Here is a 27,943-nt window from a genome sequence, read left to right on the forward strand (position 1 = left end):
TTGATTACTCCCCCTTTATTTAGCCCTCACTTGTCATCAGTCATTAGGTGGTATTATTTTCTCTCACGTTCAGTTCGTGGCTCATGTTTGTTCTTTTGTATCGTTTCATTATTAAACTCACCTTCTGCACCTGCTTCCTGACTCAAGGCGTATACGTTACAGTGCCTATGGCTCTAGTTAGTCCTTTTCCCTGGTGTGCTTTATTTAGAATATATTTATTTAGAAGTGCTTTAACATTTATTTATTCCTATCGTGTGCTGTGTTTTGGTTTCTTTCTTATTTCCTTATTTGATTGACTTCTTTTGAATTGGTTAACACCTTTTGAGTGTTCTTCTAGTTGAGTGAATGAGTGTGTTAGTTAGGGACCTGAGCCACGACCCCCACATTTGAGGACTATTGGGGTTAATGAGCTGCCCCTGCACAAAGGCAGCTCTCAGACAGTGTTCAGGAGATTCAAGCCAGCAACGGGAGAGGACAGGTGCCACAGGCTGTGCTCAGCCACACCACTACCACTGCTGCGTCTGGGGAGAGGAGACCGGATGAGTGTGACTCTGCTCGGGAAGAGCCGAACGGAACGACCCTACTTGGGATGAAGAGCCGAACGACTTGTGAGTGCATACGAATGCTCCATGACTAACAACTATGGACTCTAGCGTGTAGGCCTATGTGGTGGCCAGTCCTTGTGTTTTGTTCCGTGTTGCTTTTATCCTGCAACCCCCTTTTTAATACTGAGAAAATATATTAAAGAGCAATTAACACTGTCTGTCTGTGTCTGTGGTTTTGGGATTGAAAGAACTTTGGTTTTTGACAAAATAATATAATATAATATAATATGCCATTTAGCAGACGCTTTTATCCAAAGCGACTTACAGTCATGCGTGCATACATTTTTGTGTATGGGTGGTCCCGGGGATCGAACCCACTACCTTGGCGTTACAAGCGCCGTGCTCTACCAGCTGAGCTACAGAGGACAAACAAGTGTCTCATGCATGTCTCATTCACAGATCTAACAGTCAGTAACCTGCTCATGAAAGTAGTTAATATAATGCTAGATGATCACATCAATATTTGTTGAGAGGTTCAAATGGGAACTTGCTAACCGGTGCCTCCGCACATTGACTCAGTACCGGTACCCCCTGTATATAGCCTTGCTATTGGAATTTTACTGCTGCTCATTAATAATAATTATTATTATTATTACATTTTTTTAGGTATTCTTTCTTAAAACTGCATTGTTGGTTAAGGGCTTGTAAGGAAGCATTTCACTGTAAGGTCTACACCTGTTGTATTCAAGGCATGTGACAAATAACATTTGATTTGATTTGAAATTAAGAAATATTTACATAAAATCACATCTTGTACTTCTTATGGACTACTGGTATTGTGGAATTATGGCTGGTGTCATGACAAATATAACCAGTCACAACCACAGAGATCATATTATATTAAACAAAAATATAAACAACATGCAACAATTTCAACGATTTTACTGAGTTACAGTTAATATAAGAAAATCAGTCAATTGAAATAAATGCAATACATTTGCGCACAAAATTTGACAGAAATACGCTTTTTGTGAGTATGGAATATGTCTGGGATCTTTCTTTTCAGCTAATGAAACATGGGACCAACACTGCGTTTCGATTTTTGTTCAGTGTAAATATGTCATTCTATGGTAACAACCATGATGATTATGACGATGATGATGGTCATGTGATCTGAATGATTGCTTTTGTAGTGTATTAAGATTATGACTTTGATAAGGTTTTAAGTGGAACTTGAGAGGATGTTTATTTAGAAGAAAGAGAGCCGTTTTTAGGGTGACGCCCCATACAAGACAGGGGATTGGACAGTAGAGGGAGCCACCCATATTTTGGGGAAGATTATATATACTGGATGGAGACAAAGAAGAGCAGAGCGGCCATTGCAATTTGGGAACCACTGCTCTCCGGGTGATCTGGACACCTGTACACTTATGCTGAAATCTTGTGATATGAATAAAACTTATGATCAAAGTTCAGTATAAGCGGACTCCTTTGTTACAGCATTATTAGCAACATTGACTCGACACTACAATTTGGCGACGAGGAATGAGGCGAATCTACGTCTCTGCAGTGTTATATTCATGAGCAGCGACGTGACTCTCGCTCAAGATGCCGGCATAAGGTGAGATTTCTCACGGTCTTGAGTGTGTGTTTCATTCGTTAGCTTCTGGGTATGTGCGCTGGAGAGATGTACCTACCAGACCAGGCCCATCACAACACAGCTCTACTAGACCCGGCCCATCACAATACAGCTCTACTAGACCCGGCCCATCACAACACAGTTCTACCAGACCAGGCCCATCACAACACAGCTCTACTAGACGCGGCCCATCACAACACAGCTCTACTAGACGCGGCCCATCACAACACAGCTCTACTAGACGCGGCCCATCACAACACAGTTCTACCAGACCAGGCCCATCACAACACAGCTCTACTAGACTCGGCCAGTCACAACACAGCTCTACTAGACCCGGCCCATCACAACACAGCTCTACTAGACCCGGCCCATCACAACACAGCACTGCCCACTACTCCAGGGTTGGGCAGAACACTGTCCTTCAGAGAAGTACACCACATGATGCAGTCCACACCATGTATCATTCAGATCATCAGCCTACATATGCTGAGGTAACCTCTGGCAAAAGACACCTAGAACTATCAGAGATTGGAGAGGTGCGCCAACTACTGCATCTAATATGCAGACTACTGGGATAGAGAGACCCTTTCATTCACACGCACACGCACACCCACACACAGGGTTGCAGACTGCATTGTCCTTATTTTTTGGGCCATTCTTATTAATTTGTTTACAACTATCCTTTATTTTATTGGCACTGGTATTTTAATAATTGTGATGTGTAATGGTGTGTGTGTGTGTATATAACCCTCTCACCAGGCTCGAATTTGACTCTCACAATATTACCTTATTTAGAATATCTGAACAGCATGGGATATTAGGTGAGAAGGACATCTCCAATAAGAATCCCTATTGTAAACTTGCTAGGGTGAATGACAAATAGGGTATTAACTTCAGATAGAATGATTATAGACTTGGTTATTATTATAAGGATATGCTTTCCCATGCATTAAATGAAACTGAAACAGTAAATGACTACACCAATACAACAGACATAAGGTTCAATATCTATATTAATCACACTTTCAATGTATCACATCAAAAGAAATAAAAATAATAAACCCCAATGATTTTTCCACAACCCATGTCCAAATTATTTGCAAGCTTGCTTAAACCCTGGGCGCGCGTTGGAGCTCTTAAAAAAATGACGACATACATAAAGTCCCGAAGTCCACCCCACATTTGTAGTTACTCACTACTTGTAGATAATGCCTCAGCAAAATATAGTAGTTCCGTGCAGGTGTCCTCACAAGATCCACAGCGAACACAGCTATCAATGCAGCCAGTACTCGGTAGCAGCAACAGACATCCGTTGGAATCCCGAACTCGTGGATCGTCACAAGCAATTCTCTCCAAGTCTTGCACGATGCTAGGCTAACCTCTAGGATGTCGAATGTCTCCACAATGCGACGGCAGCTTCAGTCTCCACTAGGTCTTTCTTAACTAAATAATAAACACTCTCTTTTAGAAATAAAATCAGGATTTCCCTTTAAAAAAACTCTGTGGGTATGGTTTTGTTCTCTCTTTACCGTTTCCTTTGGTTCTATATCGTGGAGCTCCGCCCCATAGGGGAGCTCTGCTCCTATTGGTTTACCCTCTGCCCTAGGGCAGAACAGCCTGAAGCAAAATTATGCACACACCTACAGCCAATGGGAGTACAGGTGTCCCTATATAAGGAACCCCGTTCCCTCAATCTGCCTCCCATTATCTTCAGCGACTGGACTAGAATTGAAGAAGCCATAGAAGACTCAGGAAGATCTCGTCGTTGATATCCAGCCATCAACGTCTTCCTACAATGAGCACACCAAGCTTATCCATAGGGTAAGTATTTAACAAAAGCTCTTTTCAGAGCTCTGTGTCGCTGTTCCCCTTGGCGGCTGTCGACCCCCCCCGACATTGTTTCGTGGGTTGAGGGACACAGCACGCCAGGGACAGCTTCATTAATCCCCCACTATGCGCCAGCTGAGCCCTCCTTTTTGAAGGAGTGGAAGCAGCATTGGGCATTTTTAGGGAGGATATTCCTCTCGAGGATGTGCTATCAGTGTTAGTCTCAGCTGAGGCATCATCTGAAGGCACTGACTCAGGAGATGACAGGGCTATTGGGGAAGAAATGAATATTCTATTGGAACAATTCATTACACTGACCCAGATGTTTAACACCCCTTTTCCTTCGGGAAATTGTGAGGTCATTACATCCCTGGATGATGACGCCACAGCCTCTCTGTGCCTGAATTCTCAGGTCTCATTGAGTGGGCTGCTAAACAGCGGGAGATTAAGCTGCCCCCCATTCCCTCCAACCCGGAAGTGGATAGGAGGAAGGGCGGCCATAACTCTCGCTACAGCTTGGCGTTAGACGGCGGCCTCCAGCAGCAAGGGAGCGGGCCTCGCCCCCCCCCCTGCAGCGCCAGAGGTGCCGGCGAGAGAGGTCATTAAAGCGTCATCCTGGCATCACCCGAAGGGCGGCCAGAAGAGACGCCGTTTATGACAGGCGAGGGGGAGAGAACGGAAGACGGCACAGCGCCGGCTGTGACCGAGCCCACTGTCCCCCCCCCCACTCTACCGTTGAGTGTATGGAGGAGAATGTTTTTTGTTGATGTGTGTAATAAAGAGTTGGCTCTACTTGACACTGTCAAAAAAGAGCCCCTTTTCCATAATACATCCGAGAGCGTTCGACCTTCCTCACTCTCGCTCTCTCTCTTACCACTATGAGTGCAGCTCAGCCCACCATGGTGCGTTGCTGAATGCACACATAAGGCAGGTATATAAAAGGTATTAAGTGTACCTTATAAAGACCTCACTTTACAGACTCCTAGGAGTGCCGTAGTGAGTGTCTCACATAGCAGGCTGCAGTCTCAGCCAGATGATGGCATGATGACGCGACCGCTTATTCCGGGACGGCGCTCTGTCTCAGGCTAACGCCTCAGTCAGTGCAGTTCAGACCCGTGCTGCGTTCACGGAGGGCCTGATTACTACGGTTACGGGCGTAACCAACGTATCGGCGCCCCCGTTTCTCTCAGAACGCGCCGATAATAACCACATTGGGGATGGCGCACTATCACAGACTAAGGTCTCTGTTAGTACGACCCAGACCCATGCTGCGTTCAAGAAGGGCCCGATTACCACGGTCACGAAGGTGCCCAGTGTATCGGCGCCCCCACCTTTTCCTGAACGCGCCCAGGCTCACCACACTGAGTGTAGTTCAGCCCACCAGAGGTGCAGAGCTGAACGCACACAGGAGGTGAAAGGAGGAATAATACCTAGACGCCGTCTTGGTTTATCTCAAAGAGACCTCACATTACAGACTCCAAGGAGTACTGTAGTGAGTGCCTCTCATAGCAGGCTGCAGTCTCAGTCAGGAGACATGATGACGCAGCCGCTAGTTGGGGATAATAATAATAATAATATGCCATTTAGCAGACGCTTTTATCCAAAGCGACTTACAGTCATGCGTGCATACATTTTTGTGTATGGGTGGTCCCGGGGATCGAACCCACGACCTTGGCGTTACAAGCGCCGTGCTCTACCAGCTGAGCTACAGAGGACCAGGACTGCTGCTTGCCACGAGACCCATCCATTACAGCACTCGACAGAGTCTGAAAGGTGTGATCCCTCACTGGTACCACACGATGGTGCCACAACACCTCTTTACTGGTCTCATGCGGCTGCTCAACAGCACACTCAATGTGTGGTGAGCTGCGCTCAGAGCCATAGGCATTGATACGTTCAGAATAGGCCGGAGGCGTCCATACCTTGGTTATACTTGTAACTCTGGTATTCCCGCTCTCCGTGAACGTCGCACGGGTCTGCTCTGCAGACCCGTGATGGCGCACTATCGCAGACTAAGGTCTCGATTAGTGCGATTCAGACCCATGCTGCGTTCACGGAGGGCCCGATTACCACGGTGACGAAGTTTCCCAGTGTATCGGCGCCCCCACTTCTTTCTGAACGCGCTAATACTCACCACACTGAGCGTAGTTCAGCCCACCAGAGGTGCAGAGCTGAACACACACAGGAGGTGAAGGGAGGAAAGATACCAAGACACCGTCTTGGCTTATCTCAAGGAGACCTCACATTCAGCAGGCAGCTGTCTCTGTCCCAATGTGACATGAAGACGCAGCCGTTAGCCGGGAATGACGCCTTGCTGCAGGCCTTTGCCTCAGCCAGTGCAGAGCAGACCCGTGCGACGTTCACGGAGAGCGGGAATACCAGAGTTACAAGTATAACCAAGGTATGGACGCCTCCGGCCTATTCTGAACGTATCAATGCCTATGGCTCTGAGCGCAGCTCACCACACATTGAGTGTGCTGTTGAGCAGCCGCATGAGACCAGTAAAGAGGTGTTGTGGCACCATCGTGTGGTACCAGTGAGGGATCACACCTTTCAGACTCTGTCGAGTGCTGTAATGGATGGGTCTCGTGGCAAGCAGCAGTCTCAGTCAGACAATGACGTGATGACGCAATTGCTATCCGGGGAGAGCGCGCCGTCTCAGGTTAATGCCTCAGACAGCGCAGTTCAGAACCGTGCTGCGTTCACGGAGGGCCGGATTACTGGAGTTACGGGCGTAACTAACGTATCAAGGCCTCCGATTCACACAGAACCAGCTGATGTTTCCTCTCCCTTTCGAGGGGGGCCCACCCTGGGCTATTCCACCAACTCAGTGCTGGGGAATAGCGGCGGCGAAGGCCATAGAGGAATACAGGTCCTTCCTACTGGACGTACCGCAGCTTCGTGCGCGCCCGCTTTCTCTGCATTGCTGGCAGTGGCAACGAAGCTGTACCCTCTCACGCTGGCTAGAACAGACGTTAGAGAAGGGTTATGCCCTCCAATTCCATCGGACCCCACCCCGTTTCGGGGTGGTGGAAACGGTGATGAAAACGCCGGACAAAGTAGCCGCTCTGATGTCAGAGATCACGGAACTTTTGGCGAAGGAGGCGGTCACAGTAGTTCCCAGAGAGCAAAGGAACAAAGGGCTCTATTCGCCCTATTTCCTAGTGCCCAAAAAGACGGGGGAGTGAGGCCGATTTTGGATTTACGCATTCTCAACGAGAGCATAACCAAACGGCCTTTCCGAATGCTGACGACAAAACGTCTACTGGAATGTGTCCAGAAGGGAGACTTTTGTACAAGCATAGACCTAAAGGACGCGTACTTTCATGTGCCGATTCAATCTCGCCACAGAAAGTTTCTGCGGTTCGCCTTTCAAGGGGTGGCGTACGAATTCACGAGGATGCCGTTTGGGTACGCCCTGGCACCTCGAACATTTTCCAAATGTGTGGAGGCGGCATTGGAACCGCTGCGTCGTCAAGGGATAAGGATATTAGCCTACCTAGACGACCAGCTGGTTCTCGCCCGTCAGCAGAGCTGGCGTTCACGCACACGACACAGACAGTGATTCATCTCACGCGTCTGGGGTTCGCTGTGAATTGGAAAAAGAGCGCACCCTGGCCCAGTCATCAGATAGTCTACCTGGGACTACAGCTAGACACTGTAATGATGAGGGCGCGAATTTCGGACCCTCGAAGGGCAGCATTGGTACTAGCCCTGAGGAAGTGTCGTCCGAATCACACAGTAACGGCGCTATCGATCATGTCACTTTTGGGTCTCATGTCGGCAGCCCATTCTGTGGTCCCGCTGGGGCTTCTGCACATGCGCAGAACACAGCGGTGGTTCGCCCAACTAAGACTAGACCCAGTGCGTCAACGTCATCGGTTGGTGGTGGTTCCTCTCTCGCTAAGAGCAGACCTGGACTATTGGAGGAACCCGTGCGTTCTCACGCACGGAGTCCCGATGGGCAAGGTGTCATCCTACATTCCAGTGTATACAGATGCCTGTCTGACTGGATGGGGAGGGACATGTCAGTCTCAAGCGATAGGAGGTGCATGGCCTCAATCAGGTCGTCACATAAACCTCCTGGAGTTGGAAACGGTTCGACTGGTTTTGAACCACTTCGCGTCTACCCTTCGGGGTCGCGATGTGTTGGTTTGGTCAGACAACCGGACCACAGTAGCTCACATAAATCGCCAGGGAGGGGTCAGGTCTCCTGCACTCCACAGGGCGGCAGAGGAATTGTGGCTGTGGGCTCACAAGCACCTTCGCTCGTTGAGAGCAGCGCACATTCCGGGCTACTTGAACGTAGGGGCAGATCTCATGTCAAGAGGGGGTCCTCGAGACGGCGAGTGGTGTCTGCACCCAGACATTGTTCTCCAAATTTGGAAACAATTCGGGAGAGCCGAGGTGGATCTGTTCGCGTCACGTGTGAACGCGCAGTGTCCCCTATGGTTCTCCCTGAGACAACAGGACGAGCCGCCATTGGGAAGAGACGCGTTCGCGCACTGCCCGTGGCCGAAAGTTCTCCTGTATGCATTCCCTCCGCTGTCTTGCATTCTCCCACTGCTAGCCAGGGTGAGATCAGAGGAGCTAACAGTGATACTGATAGCGCCCGATCGCCCGGGGGGCTCCGTGGTTTGCAGAGATGAGTCAGATGTTGATTGTGCCACCTTGGACAATTCCACATCGACGAGACGCGTTGAGCCAGGCGGGAGGCTCGATAGGGCAGTGGCCCATAATCGGCCAACCACTGAAGGCTTGGTTCCTGAACGGGACAGGTTGAGGCGCCGTGGGTTATCTGATGCAGTGATCAGAACCATACAGAGCGCTAGGGCCAGTTCCACTTCCAGGGTATACACAAGCAGATGGAATGTTTTCTCACGGTGGTGTAACACACAGGACGTAGACCCCATGAGCTGTCAGGTAGAGAGTGTGCTCTCATTCCTGCAGTCTATGTTTGATAAGCAGAAATCGCCCTCCACCATTCGAGTGTTTGCAGCGGCAATTTCAGCTGGTCATGAAGGGTTTAACGGAAAAAACCTGTTCAGTCACCCATTAGTGAAACGTTTCTTATTGGGAACGCGACGGCTTAGGCCAATGCCTAGAGCTACGCTGCCCCGATGGGATTTGGCATTGGTTCTCGAAGCGCTATGTAAGTCGCCGTTCGAGCCATTGAATCAAATACCCCTCAAAATGCTGTCTATCAAGACGGCGCTGTTGCTCGCCTTGACTACCGCTAAGCGGGTCAGTGATTTGAGTGCACTGTCGACGAGACCCGACTGCCTTGCCATTAATGGCGATTTGAGCAGAGCGGTGTTACGTCCCAACCCGGCATTTGTGCCGAAGGTTATTAACAGTGCATATAGATCACAGACCGTGGAACTGTGGGCTTTTTTATCCCCCTCCCCATGGGGAGAGGAGTGAGAAAAAGCTTCATTGCTTGTGCCCAGTACGCGCTTTGGCGTGTTACGTTGAGCGCACAGCAGCGATTAGGTCATCGCCTCAGCTGTTTGTGTGTCACGGTGCGACTGCATTGGGTAGACCACTTTCAAAACAGCGATTGTCTCATTGGCTTTGTGAAGGCATTGAGACGGCGTACGAGGCGGCGGGGCAACAACCGCCTCAGGGTATTAAAGCGCACTCCACTCGTGGAGTAGCAGCTTCTACTGCCCTCTTCAGAGGTACAGAGGTAGTGGATATTTGTAGAGCGGCGTCTTGGTCGACACCGTCTCCTTTTATCCGTTTCTATCTGTTGGATATGTCTTCTAACTCTTTGGCTCGATCTGTACTCAGCGTGGCTGAAGGGAGATCTTGAGAAAGAAACAGAGAAAGAAAGCAGGATTGTGACCATGTTCATAAATCCGCTTTTATTAGAAGAGACATATTATGGCACGTTTTTTCCAACCCTTTAGCTCGGTCGGCATTCAGTAGAGCTGAAAGGCGATTTTGAGCTAAAAGGAGAGGACAGAGCAGGACCTTGGACAGGTTCCAATCAGGTCCGCCTTGGTTAGGAAAACGTGTTATGTCAAGAATAGGCTTTTTAACTTTCAAGCTCGATTGCACTCAGCATAGCTGAAGGAGAATCTTGAGCTAGAGGAAAGAGAAGCAGGACGATAGACAGGTCTCTATCAGGTCCGCTTCGGATGAAAAGCTATCTGTAGCATGTCTCTTGACTCAGGGTCAGTACATAGAGACATGTATTGAACTGACAGAATGTGAGGTCATCTATCTGATTTAGATAGTATGACTTATATATTTTGTTCCTGCCTACTAATCTCTGGGTTCCATTGAGTGAGTAGGGCGGTCTGTTGGACACTTAATGTAGAGTGACTGATGTCATTCCATTAGTGGACGATAGTGTTGTCACAGAATATTGAGGCACGGCTATCTGCTGGTACAGATTAGCACGGCGTCTATTCTGATGATCTGCCCACTAGCCATTGGCATTGCCATTGAGCTAGATGGGGCGGGTCTATAACCGATGACGCGGTATATTGTGACGCCCGGGTGGGTCTTTTAGTCGCAGTACTGCGGAAATTGGTTGCAGCCATTGCTGGGCTTGACCTATTCTCATTTTTGAATGGGATGTGTTAGGTTCGGCAGGGGGTACATTTTGGAGCGTTTCGCTCCGCCTTAAACCAATAGGAGCAGAGCTCCCCTATGGGGCGGAGCTCCACGATATAGAACGACTAGTTACCGGAGTGTAACTCCAGTTCTATGAGTGGAGCGGAGCCCCATAGGACTTAAGGCCCTACCGACCCTCTCTAGTCTCGCTGAAGATAATATCTCGGGAGGCAGATTGAGGGAACGGGGTTCCTTATATAGGGACACCTGTACTCCCATTGGCTGTAGGTGTGTGCATAATTTTGCTTCAGGCTGTTCTGCCCTAGGGCAGAGGGTAAACCAATAGTAGCAGAGCTCCCCTATGGGGCTCCGCTCCACTCATAGAACTGGAGTTACACTCCGGTAACTAGTCGTCTTTTTTCCTTCACCAACCCCACTAACTTCTCTCCTCTCCTTTCTTTCAACCTTTCCCTCTCTTTCCTTTCCCAGCAACCAGTCCACTCTCCCATTGGCCACAACTTAACAAGTTACCTCATTGGTCAAAACTTTAACGAGATACGTGGAAAACGATTAGTTACCGGAGTGTAACTCCAGTTCTATGAGTGGAGCGGAGCCCCATAGGGGAGCTCTGCTCCTAATGGTTTACCCTCTGCCCTAAGGCAGCAGCAGCCTGAGACAAAATTATGCACACACCTACAGCCAATAGGAGTACAGGTGTCCCTATAAGAGGGGGTGCCTCCCCTCAATCAGCCTCCCGAGATATTTTTCTTCAGCGAGACTAGAGAGGGTCGGCAGGGCCTTAAGTCCTATGGGGCTCCGCTCCACTCATAGAACTGGAGTTACACTCCGGTAACTAATCGTTCTATATCGTGGAGCTCCGCCCCATAGGGAGCTCTGCTCCTAATGGTTTAAGGCGGAGCGTAGCGCTCCAAAATGTACTCCCTGCCGAGCCTAACACTTCCCATCGAAACGAGAAAGTCAAGCCTAGCAATGGCTGCAACCGGAGTCCCGCAGTACTGCAACTAAAAAGCCCCTACGGGCGTCACAATATACCGCGTCATCGGTTAAAGACCCGCCCCACCTAGTCCAATGGCAATGCCAATGACTAGTGGGCAGATCACCAGAATAGAAGCCATACTAATCTGTACTAGCAGATAGATGTGCCTCAATATCCTGTGAAAACACTACCGACCACTAATGGAATGACATCAAGTGTCACTCTACATTATGAACGCGGTGAGACCGCCTCACTCACTCAATGGAATCCCAGAGATTAGTGGGCGGGAACAAAACCTGGGTCATACTAACTGAACAAGCAGATAGATGACCTCATACTCTGTTAATCAACGCATGCCTCTACTGTACTGACCCTGTCAGTCAGGATTCATGCCACAAAATATGTTTTCTTATCCAAAGCGGACCTAATGGAAACCCAGTCCATAGTCCTGCTTTTCCCTCTCTTCCTAGCTCCAGATCTCCCTTCAGCTATGCTGATTACAGACCGAGCCAAAGAGTTAGAAAACACATCTGTCAAAAACACGTCTTCCTAACCAAAGCGGACCTGATGGAAACCTGTGTCCACAGTCCTGCTTCTCCTCTCTTTCTTGCTCAAGATCTCCCTTCAGCCACGCTGAGTACAGATCGAGCCTGAGAATTAGAAGACATATCTAAGAGATAGAAACGGATAAATGGAGACGGCGTCGACCAGGATGCTGCTCTACAGATATCCTCTACTCCTGCTCTAAAAAGGGCAGTAGAAGCCGCTACTCCACGAGTGGAGTGAGCTCTGATACCCTGAGGCAATTGCCGCCCTGCTACCTCATAAGCTGTCTCAATGCCTTCACAAAGCCAGTGAGACAGCCTCTGTTTTAAAAGTGGTCTACCTAGTGCAGCCGCACCGTGACACACAAACAACTGAGGCGATGACCTAATCGCTGCTGTGCGCTCGACGTAACACGCCAAAGCGCGTACCGGGCACAGGCGATGGAGCTTCTCCTCACTCCTCTCTCTATGAGGAGGAGGAGAAAAAGCCCACAGCTCCACGGTCTGTGACCTATATGAACTCATAATAACCTTCGGCACAAATGCCGGGTTAGGACGTAACACTGCTCTGCTCAGGTCACCATTGATGGCCAGGCAGTCAGGTCTCGTCGAAAGAGCACACAAATCACTGACCCGCTTAGCTGTAGTCAAAGCGAGCAACAGTGCTGTCTTGATAGACAGCATCTTGAGGGGTATTTGATTCAATGGCTCGAACGGCGACTTACATAGCGCTCGAGTACCAAAGCCAAATCCCACTGAGGAAGCGTGACTCTAGGTGTTGGCCTAAGTCGCCGCATTCCTAATAGGAAGCGTTTCACTAGAGGGTGACTAAAGACATTGTCTCTGCCAAAACCCTCATGACAAGCTGAAATCGCTGCTGCAAACACTCTAATCGTGGCAGGCGATTTTTGCTTATCAAACATGAGCTGCAGAAAAGAGAGAATACTCTCCACCTGACAGCTCATGGGGTCCACACCTTGTGTGACACACCATCGTGAAAACACGTTCCATCTACTGGCATACATCTTAGAAGTGGAACTGGCACGTGAACCCTGTATGGTCCTGATCAATGCATCAGATAACCCACGGCGCTCTAGCCTGTCCCTCTCAGCAGCCAGGCCTTCAGTGGTTGGCCGATTATGGGCAATTTCCCTATCGTGCCAGCCGCCTGAGACAACGCGTCCCGTCGATGTGGAATTGGCCAAGGTGGCGCAATCAACATCTGACTCATCTCCGCAAACCACAGAGCCCCGGGCGATCGGGCGCTATCAGTATCACTGACAGCCCCCTGACCTCACCCTGGCTAGCAGTGGGAGAATGCAGGACAGCGGAGGGAATGCATACAGGAGAACTCTCGGCCACGGTTGGTGCGCAAAGGCGTCCCTTCCCAGTGGCGGTTCGTCCTGTTCCCTCAGAGAGAACCACAGAGGACATTGCGCGTTCACGCGTGACGCGAATAGGTCCACCTCGGCTCTCCCGAATTGTTCCCAAATCTGGAGAACAATGTCTGGATGCAGACACCACTCGTCGTCTCAAGGACCCCCTCTTGACATGAGGTCTGCTCCTACGTTCAAGTAGCCCGGAATGTGTGCTGCTCTCAATGAGCGAAGGTGCTCGTGAGCCCACAGCCACAATTCCTCTGCCGCCCGATGGAGAGCAGGAGGCCTGACTCCACCCTGGCGATTTATATGGGCTACTGTGGTCCGGTTGTCTGACCAGACCAGCACATCGCGACCCCGAAGGGTAGACGCGAAGTGGGTCAGAACCAGTCGAACCGTTTCCAACTTCAGGAGGTTGATGTGACGACCTGATTGAGGCCACACACCTCTTATCGCTTGTGTCTGACATGTCCCTCCCCATCCCGTCAGGGACGCATCCGTGAATACTGGGATGTGAGAGGACACCTTTCCTATCGGGACTCCGTGCGTGAGAACGCGCAACTTTCTCCAATAGTTTAGGTCTGCACTGAGCGAGAGGGGAACCACCACCAACCGATGACGTTGACGCAATGGGTCTAGTCTTAGTTGGGCGAACCATCGCTGCGTCCTGCGCATGTGCAGGAGTCCCAGCGGAACCACAGAGTGGGCTGACGACATGAGACCCAAAAGTGACATGATCGACAGCGCCGTCACCGTGTGATTCGGACGACACTTCCTTAGGGCTAGCAACAAGGCTACCCTTCGGGGTCCGAAATCGAGCCCTCATCCTCACAGTGTCTAGCTGTATCCCCAGGTAGACAATCTGATGAGTGGGCCAGGGCGCGCTCTTTTTCCAATTCACAGCGAACCCCAGACTTGTGAGATGCATCACTGTCTGTGTTGTGTGAGTGATCGCCAGCTCTGCTGACGGGGCGAGAACCAGTAGGTCGTCCAGGTAGGCTATAAGCCGTATTCCCTGACAACGCAACGGTTCCAATGCCGCCTCCACACACTTGGAAAATGTGCGAGGTGCCAGGGCGTACCCAAATGGCATCCTCGTGTATTCGTACGCCACCCCTTGAAAGGCGAACCGCAGAAACTTCCTGTGAAGCGGCTGAACCGGCACATGAAAGTACGCGTCCTTTAGGTCTATGCTCGTACAAAAGTCCCCTCTCTGGACACATTCCAGCAGACGTTTTGTCGTTAGCATTCGGAAGGGCCGTTTGGTTATGCTCTCGTTGAGAATGCGTAAATCCAAAATCGGCCTCACTCCCCCCGTCTTTTTGGGCACTAGGAAATAAGGCGAATATAGGCCTTTGTTCCTTTGCTCCCGGGGGAACTACTGTCACCGCCTCCTTCGCCAAAAGTTCCGTATTCTCTGTCATCAGAGCGGCCACTTTGTCTGGCGTTTTCATCACCGTCTCCACCACTCCCCTGAACAGGGGGTGGGGTCCGGTGGAATTGGAGAGCATAACCCTTCTGCAACGTCTGTTCTAGCCAGCGTGAGAGGGTGCAGCTTCTTCGCCACTGCCAGCAATGCAGAGAAAGTGGCTGGGCGCGAAGCTGTGGTGCATCCAGTAGGAAGGACCTGTATTCCTCTATGGCCCTTACCGCCACTGTTCCCCAACATTAAAGTGGTGGAACAGCCCAAGGTGGGCCTCCCGTGAAAGGGAGAGGAAATGCGTTCTGAGAAAGAAAGAGGAGTAGGGACATCGGTTAAACCCGTAACCGTCGTATTCCTGCCCTCCTTGAACGCATCGCGGGTCTGAATTGCGCTGACCGAGGCCACAGCCTGCGGCAGGGCACCATCCCCAGCAAGCGATTGCGTCATCTTAGGTGACTGCAATTCGCTATCAGAGCCCTTCACTACAGTACTCCTAGAAGTCTGTAGTATGAGGTCTCTATGAGGTAAAAACATGATACCTTCTTAACTTTCACCTTCTGTGTGTGTTCAACTCTGCACCCCTGGTGGGTTGAGTCACGCTCAGTGTGGTGAGTATTAGCGCGTTCAAAGGGAAGTGGGGGCGCCGATACACTGGGCACCTTCGTGACCGTGGTAATCGGGCCCTCCGTGAACGCAGCATGGGTCTGAATCGCACTAACCGAGACCTTAGTCTGCGATAGTGCGCCATCTCAAATAGCGGCTGCGTCATCATGTCTCCTGACTGAGACTGCAGCCTGCTATGAGAGACACTCACTACAGTACTCCTTGGGGTCTGTAAAGTGAGGTCTCTTTGAGATAAGCCAAGACGGTGTCTTGGTATCTTTCCTCCCTTCACCTCCTGTGTGCGTTCAGCTCTGCACCTCTGGTGGGCTGAACTACGCTCAGTGTGGTGAGTATTAGCGCGTTCAGAAAGAAGTGGGGGCGCCGATACACTGGGAACCTTCGTCACCGTGGTAATCGGGCCCTCCGTGAACGCAGCATGGGTCTGAATCGCACTAACCGAGACCTTAGTCTGCGATAGTGCGCCATCCCCAACTAGCGGCTGCGTCATCATGTCTCCTGACTGAGACTGCAGCCTGCTATGAGAGGCACTCACTACAGTACTCCTTGGAGTCTGTAATGTGAGGTCTCTTTGAGATAAACCAAGACGGCGTCTAGGTATTATACCTCCTTTCACCTCCTGTGTGCGTTCAGCTCTGCACCTCTGGTGGGCTGAACTACACTCAGTGTGGTGAGCCTGGGCGCGTTCAGAAAAGGTGGGGGCGCCGATACACTGGGCACCTTCGTGACCGTGGTAATCGGGCCCTTCTTGAACGCAGCATGGGTCTGGGTCGTACTAACAGAGACCTTAGTCTGTGATAGTGCGCCATCCCCCAATTTGGTTATTATCAGCGCGTTCTGAGAGAAAACGGGGCGCCGATATCGTTGGTTACGCCCATAACCGTAGTAATCAGGCCCTCCGTGAACGCAGCACGGGTCTGAACTGCACTGACTGAGGCGTTAGCCTGAGACAGAGCGCCGTCCCGAATAGCGGTCGCGTCATCATGCCATTATCTGGCTGAGACTGCAGCCTGCTATGTGAGACACTCACTACAGCACTCCTAGGAGTCTGTAAAGTGAGGTCTTTATAAGGTACACTTAATACCTTTTATATACCTGCCTTATGTGTGCATTCAGCAACGCACCATGGTGGGCTGAGCTGCACTCATAGTGGTAAGAGAGAGAGCGAGAGTGAGGAAGGTCGAACGCTCTCGGATGTATTATGGAAAAGGGGCTCTTTTTTGACAGTGTCAAGTAGAGCCAACTCTTTATTACACACATCAACAAAAAACATTCTCCTCCATACACTCAACGGTAGAGTGGGGGGGACAGTGGGCTCGGTCACAGCAGGCGCTGTGCCGTCTTCCGTTCTCTCCCCCTCGCCTGTCATAAAGCGGCGTCTCTTCTGGCCGCCCTTCGGGGATGCCAGGATGACGCTTTAATGACCTCTCTCGCCGGCACCTCTGGCGCTGCAGGGGGGGCGAGGCCCGCTCCCTTGCTGCTGGAGGCCGCCGTCTGACGCCAAGCTGTAGCAAGAGTAACGGCCGCCCCTTCCTCATATCCACTTCCGGGTTGGAGGGAATGGGGGGCAGCTTAATCTCCCGCTGTTTAGCAGCCCACTCAATGAGACCTGAGAATTCAGGCACAGAGAGGCTGTGGCGTCATCATCCAGGGATGTAATGACCTCACAATTTCCCGAAGGAAAAGGGGTGTTAAACATCTGGGTCAGTGTAATGAATTGTTCCAATAGAATATTCATTTCTTCCCCAATAGCCCTGTCATCTCCTGAGTCAGCGCCTTCAGATGATGCCTCAGAAGCTGAGACTAACACTGATAGCACATCCTCAAGAGGAAACTGGAAAAAGAGCCTGTCACTGTTTTAACAAAACACCGCTCTCTTCTCTCTCTTGTGCAGGAACGGGAACCGGTGTGTCCAGTGCGCGGGCTTGCTATAGGCGAGCCCTCAACGGTTTGGCGCAACGTGTCCCATCCTGCCCTGCTGAATCGGCACCGTGACCTGTCCTGGATGGTCGCCCACGAGATCCTCCCGGTCAGGGCCGTTATGCACTCCCGGGGCATGGCGAGGACATCCGCGTGCCCCCGACCAGGCTGCGGCCAGGAGGAGTCGGTGAGGCACTTGCTCTGGGAGTGCAGAGCCGCACGGGACCTGTGGAAGGAAGCAGGCCCCCTGATCTCCCCACGCCTGCCAGCAGGGGAGGACCTAACGCCCCAGCTCGTGCTGTATGGGGTGGGCCGAAGGCCTATTACAACAAAGGCCTTCGCACAACTCTGGCCCACCCTCACGTGTCTGAAGGACGCACTGTGGTCCTCCCGCAACCTGCTGGTAGGGAAACAGGTTGAGACCACCCCCCAGGCAGTGGCTTTGGTAGCCACGGAAGCCCTGGGGTGGTACGAACGACAGGGGGCCTCGACCCCAAGCGAAGGGTCCCCCACAACACCCAAGGTCCCGGCGGCCACGGCCTGACAGCGCTGCGGCGCCTAGGGCGATGCGCCTAGGGGAGGAGTCTCCTCTGGGCCCCGACGGACGGGTACGGAGTCGTTTCAGGAAGAGCAGGAGGAGGCTTTTTTGATAAGGACTCACCCCGTTTTTGTACAAAGGACCGAAGACAGCTTTTTAACAAAGTGACTCTTTGACAGGCTTTTTATGTCTTAAAAATGTTTTACTTTGTTAAATCATCTATACACATTTTAAATGGCTTTTACTAATTGGTTTTTACAGGAAAGGGTACTTTTATGCATGATTGTTTTATTGTTTTAAATAAACAATTTGTACCTTTTAAATGTAAATGTAATGTAATGCTGATTTTTATGCACTTCTATGCCGTTTTTATGTGTATAAATGAATTCAAAATGTGAGCTGTTTTAAAGGAATTGTATCAATAAAAACTTTTCCAAAAGAAAAAAAAATCTGTTCTTATCAGTTTAATATCTGATACGTCCCCCATTGGGGGACTACATATTAAATGGATTTTTCGAACAGGGAGTCGGAAATGGGGCTTGCTCCGTCCGCTCCACGCATCGACCCGGTATTGCAGTACCTCCGGGAACGGTGCAACACTTTCCTCCCATTGTCAATGAAAACAACTACACGGAGGTAGGTAAAACAGCCAGCAGAAGAAGAGAGGTAAAAAAAAAGAAAAAGAAGAAAAAAAATTCCAAACTGAAAGAAGGGCGAAGCGCTTTTCGTGCGGTCCAGCGTTTTCCCTCCATTTTTCTTTAAAAAAAAAAAAAAAAAAAAAAATTTGTTTTATTGGGTTTGGCATTCACCAGGATAGTGTCTGTCTGTCTGTCTGTCTGTCTGTCTGTCTGTCTGTCTGTCTGTCTGTCTGTTTTTCACCAAAAAAAGAACAAATACTTCACCAGGATAGTGGGTCTGTGTCTGTCTGTGTGTTTGTCTGTGACTTTTTCCCCACAGCCCCCGAAAACTTGGCGAGTGGGTTCGGGGACAACCCGCGAGAACCCGGCCTTGAGTAAACAGAGTGCGTCTCGGGCCCCGACCTCTGACTTCCATACGACTCTGGTTTCTCTTCATTACGCACAAGCCTTTCGCCTTTTACTAAAGACTTCCGTGGAGAGGAACACTTACGAGTTCAACGTATTTTTGGAGGGGCTTTGCTTCTGGCAGAGCCCGATATCTTGTTTCAAGAGAAATCAACAGAGACGGCGTCTGCCTGCCTGCCTGCCTGCCTGCCTGCCTGCCTGCCTGCCTGCCTGCCTGCCGCGCAGACTTTTTGCTCAGGCATTTGAGTTCGTGCTGGCTGACCGGCGTATTTTTCCAGTCAAAGTAGTCACTCGGCCAATTGAATTCAAGCCCGACAACGACGGCTGGCGTATTTTCCGGCCTTTGAACAAATAATAGCACTGGACGCATTAGCGACTTTTCCTTGACGCATTAGCGACTTTTTGGAGAAAAAAAACACTTGCCTGTCGCCATGGAAACGTGGAGGGGTGGCAATGGGTGGAGCACACTTTAGCTAAACCGCTGAGGTCTCCCGAGACCCCCGGGTGCCCGGCGGGTGCAGGGTTCAATTTGTGGGTTATCGCTTCTCGGCCTTTTGGCTAAGATCAAGTGTAGTATCTGTTCTTATCAGTTTAATATCTGATACGTCCCCCATTGGGGGACTACATATTAAATGGATTTTTCGAACAGGGAGTCGGAAATGGGGCTTGCTCCGTCCGCTCCACGCATCGACCCGGTATTGCAGTACCTCCGGGAACGGTGCAACACTTTCCTCCCATTGTCAATGAAAACAACTACACGGAGGTAGGTAAAACAGCCAGCAGAAGAAGAGAGGTAAAAAAAAAGAAAAAGAAGAAAAAAAATTCCAAACTGAAAGAAGGGCGAAGCGCTTTTCGTGCGGTCCAGCGTTTTCCCTCCATTTTTCTTTAAAAAAAAAAAAAAAAAAAAAAAAATTTGTTTTATTGGGTTTGGCATTCACCAGGATAGGTGTCTGTCTGTCTGTCTGTCTGTCTGTCTGTCTGTCTGTCTGTCTGTTTTTCACCAAAAAAAGAACAAATACTTCACCAGGATAGTGGGTCTGTGTCTGTCTGTGTGTTTGTCTGTGACTTTTTCCCCACAGCCCCCGAAAACTTGGCGAGTGGGTTCGGGGACAACCCGCGAGAACCCGGCCTTGAGTAAACAGAGTGCGTCTCGGGCCCCGACCTCTGACTTCCATACGACTCTGGTTTCTCTTCATTACGCACAAGCCTTTCGCCTTTTACTAAAGACTTCCGTGGAGAGGAACACTTACGAGTTCAACGTATTTTTGGAGGGGCTTTGCTTCTGGCAGAGCCCGATATCTTGTTTCAAGAGAAATCAACAGAGACGGCGTCTGCCTGCCTGCCTGCCTGCCTGCCTGCCTGCCTGCCTGCCTGCCTGCCTGCCGCGCAGACTTTTTGCTCAGGCATTTGAGTTCGTGCTGGCTGACCGGCGTATTTTTCCAGTCAAAGTAGTCACTCGGCCAATTGAATTCAAGCCCGACAACGACGGCTGGCGTATTTTCCGGCCTTTGAACAAATAATAGCACTGGACGCATTAGCGACTTTTCCTTGACGCATTAGCGACTTTTTGGAGAAAAAAAACACTTGCCTGTCGCCATGGAAACGTGGAGGGGTGGCAATGGGTGGAGCACACTTTAGCTAAACCGCTGAGGTCTCCCGAGACCCCCGGGTGCCCGGCGGGTGCAGGGTTCAATTTGTGGGTTATCGCTTCTCGGCCTTTTGGCTCAGATCAAGCTTGGTACCGAGGTGCCCCAAAGCCCGCTGAGTCAGGAGGTCGAAGGAAGGCAGGAGGGAGGAGGGTTCTTACCGTTTTGGATTGGTGGGAACCGGTTTTTCGGTTTTCTTTTTTCTTTGGCTTCTTGTTTTAGAGAGCCTTTTTTTTGGAAAAGATGGAGCAGCAGAAGCCAGTACCCGGGATGGGTTTGGCGAACACGCTGAGGTTCACCTGGACAGACAAAGAGATGGAGCCGTGGGGAAGAGAGACGTTCGGGAGGAACATCTTGATGGGGTGCCTGAAGCTTCAGGTGAAGGATGTGCTGTGCCTTCAAGGGAACCCTATGGAGAATGCATATGATGTAACTTTCCACTTGGAGGAGAAGCATGAGGGAGTCATGAAGAAGGTGAGAGAAGGAAAAGGAGCAAGACCCCTGTGCCATTATGAGGTGACCAGCCTGGCAAGGAACAATTTCAGGGTGGTCACCGTGACGATGTATAATCCGCACGTAAAGGATGAGGAGGTGAGGGCCTTTCTGGGGAGATACGTGGACAACGTCTCCTCAGTGAGGCACCTCAGGGACTCCCTGGGATTCTGGAACGGGAGGAGAGGGTTCCAGGTGCTTCTCAGGGAGGACCCGAAGGGTTTGGGTGGCTACCTCCATCCTCCGGCAATGTTCTCCCTGGGGGCTGACAGGGGGACATTGTTTTATGCCCGTCAGCCTCCGTTCTGCAGGCGGTGTATGGCCTACGGCCATATCCTGGCCTCGTGCAACACCAGAAAGTGCAGGTTCTGTGGGTCGGGAGAGCACGAGGCCAAGGACTGTGACGAGCCCAAGGCGTGCCACGGGTGTGGCTCGGTAGCACACCTGTGGCGTGATTGCCCGGCGCGTAAGAGGTCATACGCGTCTGCAGCTGGAGGGGGGAGCGGGGGATGGGGGAGAAGAGAAAGTAAGGGAGCGGATTCCAAGTAATGGCACAGGGGAAAAGAAGGCACAGGAAGAGGACGGGAGGAAGGAGGCTGCGAGAGGAGAGGGACGAGGAGAAGAGAAGGCTGGAACAGGAGGAGAGGAGGGGAAGGAGGCAGAAGGAGGTGAAGGAGCGGAGAAGAAGGTGGCTGCGTCGGTGGAGAGAGAGGAGGAGGAGGAGGAGGAATCGGTGACGGGATTGGAAGGAGAGGCAGAGACGGGACAAGAAGAAGGAGCGGAGAAGGGGGAAGGAGCGAAGGAGTGGGGAGACAGCATGTCGAGCGCCTTGGTAGAAGAGATGAGGGGAATGGTGGAGGAGATAGCGGGGGGGTGGTGTCTCCCCGTTGCCTCCAACACCGAGGAAGAGGAAGGGGAAGAGGAGGGGGGCTCGACAGCTAGTGAGGGGGAGGGAGTGGGGGGGTGGGGGGTGGGGGGGTGGGGGAGGGGGTGGCCAAGCGAGGGATGGGGGAGGGAAGAGCGCCCTTGTCCTCGTTGTTTGCCACAGTCCCTCAATGTTTGGGGGAGGGTGACTCTCAAGGGCTGGGTCAGGCCTGGTTGGCTGAGGGGGGATCCCAACTCCTGTTTGGGGCGGTGGGGTCCCCTACTATCAGCCCAGCAGCCTGCAGGGAGGGAGGAAGGGAGGGTGTTGAGGGGGAACCCAGGGTGCAGGGCTTTACAAGGCCTAACACTATGCCTGCATCCTGGGTTGGAGAGATGGAGGAGGACGGGGGGACGTCAGGAGAGGAGAAGACGTCCCTGCCGGATGAGATGGAGCAGGGGAGCATCGGGTGAGTCTCCTGTTTTTGGTTTTGTTGGTTTCTATTTTTGATGTGTAGTTTTAGTTTATAATGGATCCTTCTGTTAATATTTTTACTTTAAATGTTAGGGGGTTGAGGGATTTTGTTAAGAGGAGGGCAGTTTTTAGTTTTTTGGAAGGGGTGGGTTTTGATGTTTGTTTTTTACAGGAGGTTCACCTGAGGGATGGAGGGGATGTTGAGAGGTTTAGGAGGGAGTGGGATAAGGGGGAGTCAGTTTGGGGTATAGGTGGGGTGCATTCAACAGGGGTAGGGATTTTGTTTGGGAATAGGGAGGTGAAATTAGAGGATAGTTTTGTTGTGATACAGGGCAGGGTTTTGGGGGTGGATGTTACTTTTAGGGATAGTAGGTATAGGTTAGTGGGGTGTATGGGCCACAGGTGGCGGCAGACAGGAGGGAGATGGTGGACTGTCTGGCGCCCCTGTGTGTTACAAATAGGCACTTGGTGATAGGAGGGGATTTTAATATAGATTTAGGGGTAGGGGGGGGATAGCAGTGCAGGTGCCATCACCGGGCTAATGGCTTGCCATGGTTTGGTTGATGGTGGCCTGCACACTACTCCGACAATGGCTGGTCCCACGTGGCGCAACTCCCGGGGGGTTGCGCGGAGGCTTGACTATATTTTTATATCCAGGTCTTTGGGTCAGTTGTCTGGGCGGCTGTTGCCTGTCTTCTTTTCGGATCACGACGGGGTGCTCCTGCAGGTGGGCTCGCCAGTCTGCCTCTTCGGTAGGGGGTACTGGAAATTAGATCGGGATGTGTTGGAGGAGCAAGCTTTCGTTGACGGCTTTTGCATTTTCTTTCGGAGGTTGGAAGGCCTCCGGTCCATGTGTGAGGGGGTGTTAGAGTGGTGGGATTTAGTTAAGGTTAGGATTAGGGCCTTTATAATAGGATATTGTAAGAGGAAAAAAAGGGAGGAAAGGAGGGAGGTGGATCGTATCCAAAGGTTGCTCGAACTCGAGTACGAGGCAGGCAACCTCGGCGGGTCGATTGACTGGGAGAGATCAGCAGCCCTGAAGGCGCAGCTCAGGGAGCTGCAGGAGCGGAAGGCTCGAGCTTTCCTGGAGCGTGCGCATAATGGCTTTCTAGAACATAATGAGACTTGTTCCGCTATGTTCTTTAAGTCGGTTAGGAGTAGACAGAGTAGGAAGGTAATGAATGGGGTTAGGGAAGAAAATGGCAGGATAGTCAGAGAGCCAGAGGAGATGGTCAGGGTGACAACTGACCATTTCCGAGGTTTATTTAAGGAGAGGGAAATAGAGGTAGAGCAGGGAAATGTGTTTTTAGAACACTTGTCCCGGCGTTTGCCGGAGGACATTAGAGAAGCGATGGAGGCTCAGATTTCCCTAGAAGAGGTTGAGAGCGCTCTTAGGAGGATGGGAAAAGGGAAGGTGCCCGGGATGGATGGGTTGCCGGCGGAGTTTTATCTCAAGTTTTGGGGTATACTTGGACCGGTGGTCCTTGAAGTCTTGAAGGCCATCCTTGGGACGGGGGTCCCGGGGGGATCAATGGCTGTTGGTGTGCTGTCACTTCTCTATAAGAAGGGGGAAGTAACAGACCTTGGCAACTGGCGGCCGTTGACCATGCTGTGCGTAGACTACAAGATACTTGCAAAGGTTTTAGCAGACCGGTTGCGCACAGCCCTTCCCTACGTCGTCCACGAGGATCAGACGTGCGGGGTAGAGGGCCGCTCCATTAGATGGAACCTACAGTTGATCAGGGACTCCATCGCTTGGGTAGAAGATAGAGGGTTGCCTCTAATGGTAGCAGCGCTAGATCAGGCGAAAGCCTTTGATCGCGTGAATAGGTCTTTTCTATTCAGGGTGTTAGGTAGATTAGGATTTGGGGAGAAGTTTATAGGATGGATCCGTACATTATATGTCGGAGCGGGGTGCCGGGTTAGCGTAAACAGTCACTTGGGTGATGTTTTTGACCTCGAGTCTGGGGTCAGGCAGGGGTGCCCGCTCTCGGCTCTCCTCTTCGTTCTGTACATGGAGCCTCTGGGGGCTGCCATTAGGGCAGACACAGGGGTGGAGGGCTTGTTGATTCCTGGAAGCGGTGGGTTGCGCGTCAAGTTGACGCAGTACGCCGATGACACTTCCTTGCTGCTTTGCAAGGACTCGTGCCTGACAAGGTCCCTTGCCATTATTGGGGACTTCACCCGGGCGTCGGGAGCGGTTCTTAACCACGCAAAGTCTTCCGTTAAGTTCTTCGGAAGATGGCGTGGTAGGACGGATGTGCCCGGGGGGTTATCTCTCTGTAAGGGGGCCCTGAGGATTCTCGGGGTCCATTTTGAGACCTCCGGCTCAGCGACGCTGAACTGGAACATGGGTATCGCAGTGGTACAGAGGAAGCTAGCGATGTGGAGGGCTAGGTCATTGTCCTTTATAGGCAAGGTCCTGGTTCTCAAGGTGGATGTATTGCCATCTCTTTTGTACTTGGCATACATCTACCCATTGCCGGCTTGTCTGAGGAGGCCTCTGGTGAGGCTAGTGTTTCAGTTCATGTGGGGTGGCCGGTACGAGTGGGTCGCCAGGGAGCGCATGCTCTGCCCCATCGGGGAGGGAGGTAGGGGGGTACCACATCTCCCCCTCAAGCTAGACACAATTTTTGTTTCTTTTCTGTTGACGGAGCTTGCTAAGCCGGTAATACACCCGTCCGGCTACCTCCTGCGGGTGTTCTTCTCGTATCAGGCGAGAAGCGTAATGGTGTGGTCTAACGCGGGTCCTCGGGCGGAACAGCTGCCGTGGCACTTCGGCCATGCGGCCAAGTGGCTGCGTGCACACCCCGAGGTTGAAGTTGCCCGAGTAGGTTTAGACCACAGGCACCTGTACGAGGAGGTCAGACAGGCAGGGAGTCTGGCGCCGGTAGTGGGCATCCCGGCAGTGGTGTGGGAGGGAGTGCAGGCGCGGGGCCTGGACAATAGGCTCAAGGACCTGAATTGGTTGAGCCTCCACAAGTGTTTGCCGGTACGGTCCATCATGTACCGACATGGCTTGGCGCAATCCCCCACCTGCCCAAGACCGTCTTGTGGCGGGGAGGAGACTGTGCGTCATGTTTTTGGGACTGTGCCTTTGCCGGAGTAGTATGGGCTAGGGCACGGGTGTTGTTAGGAAGGGTAAGAGGGGATTTTGTGGTGACGTGGGCAAGGTTAGAGAGAGGTGTAGGGAGAGCGAGAGGGACGGATAGGGATAGGTTTCTGCTCTGGCTTCTCATGAGTCTCTTTAAACGGGGGGCTGTGGGAAGCCAGGCAGAACATGGTTAAGACAGGGAGAGATTGGGGGTGGAAGGGGTAGTGAGGAGGGTGGAAGGAGATTTGAGGGGGAGGATGAAGAGGGAAGAGAGGGAAGTGGGGCAGCACGCTGCCCGGGAGAGGTGGAAAGGGGGTTTAGGGCTGGGGTTAAGTTAGATGGTATAGGTTAGGGACGGGGAGATATAGGGAGAGGTAGTTGTAGGATGACGGGGAGGGAAGATGCTCCCCTGAGTTTTTGTTTGGGGTTTGTTTTTGTTTTGATGTAATAATGCCAATATTATTTGAGTGGAATGGAAGGTATGATTTTGTAAAGGATGAATGGCATTGAATGTAATAAATTATTTTTTCTAAAAAAAAAAAAATCTGTTCTTATCAGTTTAATATCTGATACGTCCCCCATTGGGGGACTACATATTAAATGGATTTTTCGAACAGGGAGTCGGAAATGGGGCTTGCTCCGTCCGCTCCACGCATCGACCCGGTATTGCAGTACCTCCGGGAACGGTGCAACACTTTCCTCCCATTGTCAATGAAAACAACTACACGGAGGTAGGTAAAACAGCCAGCAGAAGAAGAGAGGTAAAAAAAAAGAAAAAGAAGAAAAAAAATTCCAAACTGAAAGAAGGGCGAAGCGCTTTTCGTGCGGTCCAGCGTTTTCCCTCCATTTTTCTTTAAAAAAAAAAAAAAAAAAAAAAAATTTGTTTTATTGGGTTTGGCATTCACCAGGATAGTGTCTGTCTGTCTGTCTGTCTGTCTGTCTGTCTGTCTGTCTGTCTGTCTGTCTGTCTGTTTTTCACCAAAAAAAGAACAAATACTTCACCAGGATAGTGGGTCTGTGTCTGTCTGTGTGTTTGTCTGTGACTTTTTCCCCACAGCCCCCGAAAACTTGGCGAGTGGGTTCGGGGACAACCCGCGAGAACCCGGCCTTGAGTAAACAGAGTGCGTCTCGGGCCCCGACCTCTGACTTCCATACGACTCTGGTTTCTCTTCATTACGCACAAGCCTTTCGCCTTTTACTAAAGACTTCCGTGGAGAGGAACACTTACGAGTTCAACGTATTTTTGGAGGGGCTTTGCTTCTGGCAGAGCCCGATATCTTGTTTCAAGAGAAATCAACAGAGACGGCGTCTGCCTGCCTGCCTGCCTGCCTGCCTGCCTGCCTGCCTGCCTGCCTGCCTGCCTGCGCAGACTTTTTGCTCAGGCATTTGAGTTCGTGCTGGCTGACCGGCGTATTTTTCCAGTCAAAGTAGTCACTCGGCCAATTGAATTCAAGCCCGACAACGACGGCTGGCGTATTTTCCGGCCTTTGAACAAATAATAGCACTGGACGCATTAGCGACTTTTCCTTGACGCATTAGCGACTTTTTGGAGAAAAAAAACACTTGCCTGTCGCCATGGAAACGTGGAGGGGTGGCAATGGGTGGAGCACACTTTAGCTAAACCGCTGAGGTCTCCCGAGACCCCCGGGTGCCCGGCGGGTGCAGGGTTCAATTTGTGGGTTATCGCTTCTCGGCCTTTTGGCTCAGATCAAGCTTGGTACCGAGGTGCCCCAAAGCCCGCTGAGTCAGGAGGTCGAAGGAAGGCAGGAGGGAGGAGGGTGCTTACCGTTTCGGATTGGTGGGAACCGGTTTTTCGGTTTTCATTTTTTCTTTGGCTTCTTGTTTTAGAGAGCCTTTTTTTTGGTAAAGATGGAGCAGCAGAAGCCAGTGCCGGGGATGGGTTTGGCGAACACGCTGAGGTTCACCTGGATAGACAAAGAGATGGAGCCGTGGGGACGAGAGACATTCGGGAGGAACATCTTGATGGGGTACCTGAAGCTTCAGGTTAAGGACGTGCTTTGCCTTCAAGGGAACCCTATGGAGAATGCTTATGATGTAACTTTCCACTTGGAGGAGAAGCATGAGGGAGTCATGAAGAAGGTGAGAGAAGGAAAAGGAGCAAGACCCCTGTGCCATTATGAGGTGACCAGCCTGGCAAGGAACAATTTCAGGGTGGTCACCGTGACGATGTATAACCCGCATGTGAAGGATGAGGAGGTGAGGGCCTTTCTGGGGAGATATGTGGACAACGTCTCCTCAGTGAGGTACCTCAGGGACTCCCTGGGATTCTGGAACGGGAGGAGAGGGTTCCAGGTGCTTCTCAGGGAGGACCCG

The 27,943-nt window shown here is 51.2% G+C and overlaps 4 non-coding genes and 2 pseudogenes across 4 annotated transcripts; all 6 read left to right on the top strand.

The window, feature by feature from the left end:
* Window positions 1-18,422: 18,422 nt before the first annotated feature.
* Window positions 18,423-18,600, top strand: LOC121564252 (annotated as a pseudogene).
* Window positions 18,601-19,052: 452 nt separating this feature from the next.
* Window positions 19,053-19,169, top strand: LOC121564255. The gene has a single exon (XR_006000113.1). It is a non-coding gene; the product is annotated as a U5 spliceosomal RNA (small nuclear RNA).
* Window positions 19,170-19,579: 410 nt separating this feature from the next.
* Window positions 19,580-19,770, top strand: LOC121565521. Its single transcript, XR_006000607.1, has one exon. It is a non-coding gene; the product is annotated as a U2 spliceosomal RNA (small nuclear RNA).
* Window positions 19,771-20,217: 447 nt separating this feature from the next.
* On the top strand, window positions 20,218-20,334 carry LOC121565527. The gene has a single exon (XR_006000608.1). It is a non-coding gene; the product is annotated as a U5 spliceosomal RNA (small nuclear RNA).
* A 5,794-nt stretch (window positions 20,335-26,128) lies between these two features.
* LOC123486558 lies at window positions 26,129-26,306 on the top strand (annotated as a pseudogene).
* A 457-nt stretch (window positions 26,307-26,763) lies between these two features.
* On the top strand, window positions 26,764-26,880 carry LOC121565533. Its single transcript, XR_006000614.1, has one exon. It is a non-coding gene; the product is annotated as a U5 spliceosomal RNA (small nuclear RNA).
* Window positions 26,881-27,943: the final 1,063 nt, after the last annotated feature.

Source organism: Coregonus clupeaformis, unplaced genomic scaffold, assembly GCF_020615455.1.
Source record: "Coregonus clupeaformis isolate EN_2021a unplaced genomic scaffold, ASM2061545v1 scaf1267, whole genome shotgun sequence".
Lineage (NCBI taxonomy): Eukaryota > Metazoa > Chordata > Actinopteri > Salmoniformes > Salmonidae > Coregonus > Coregonus clupeaformis.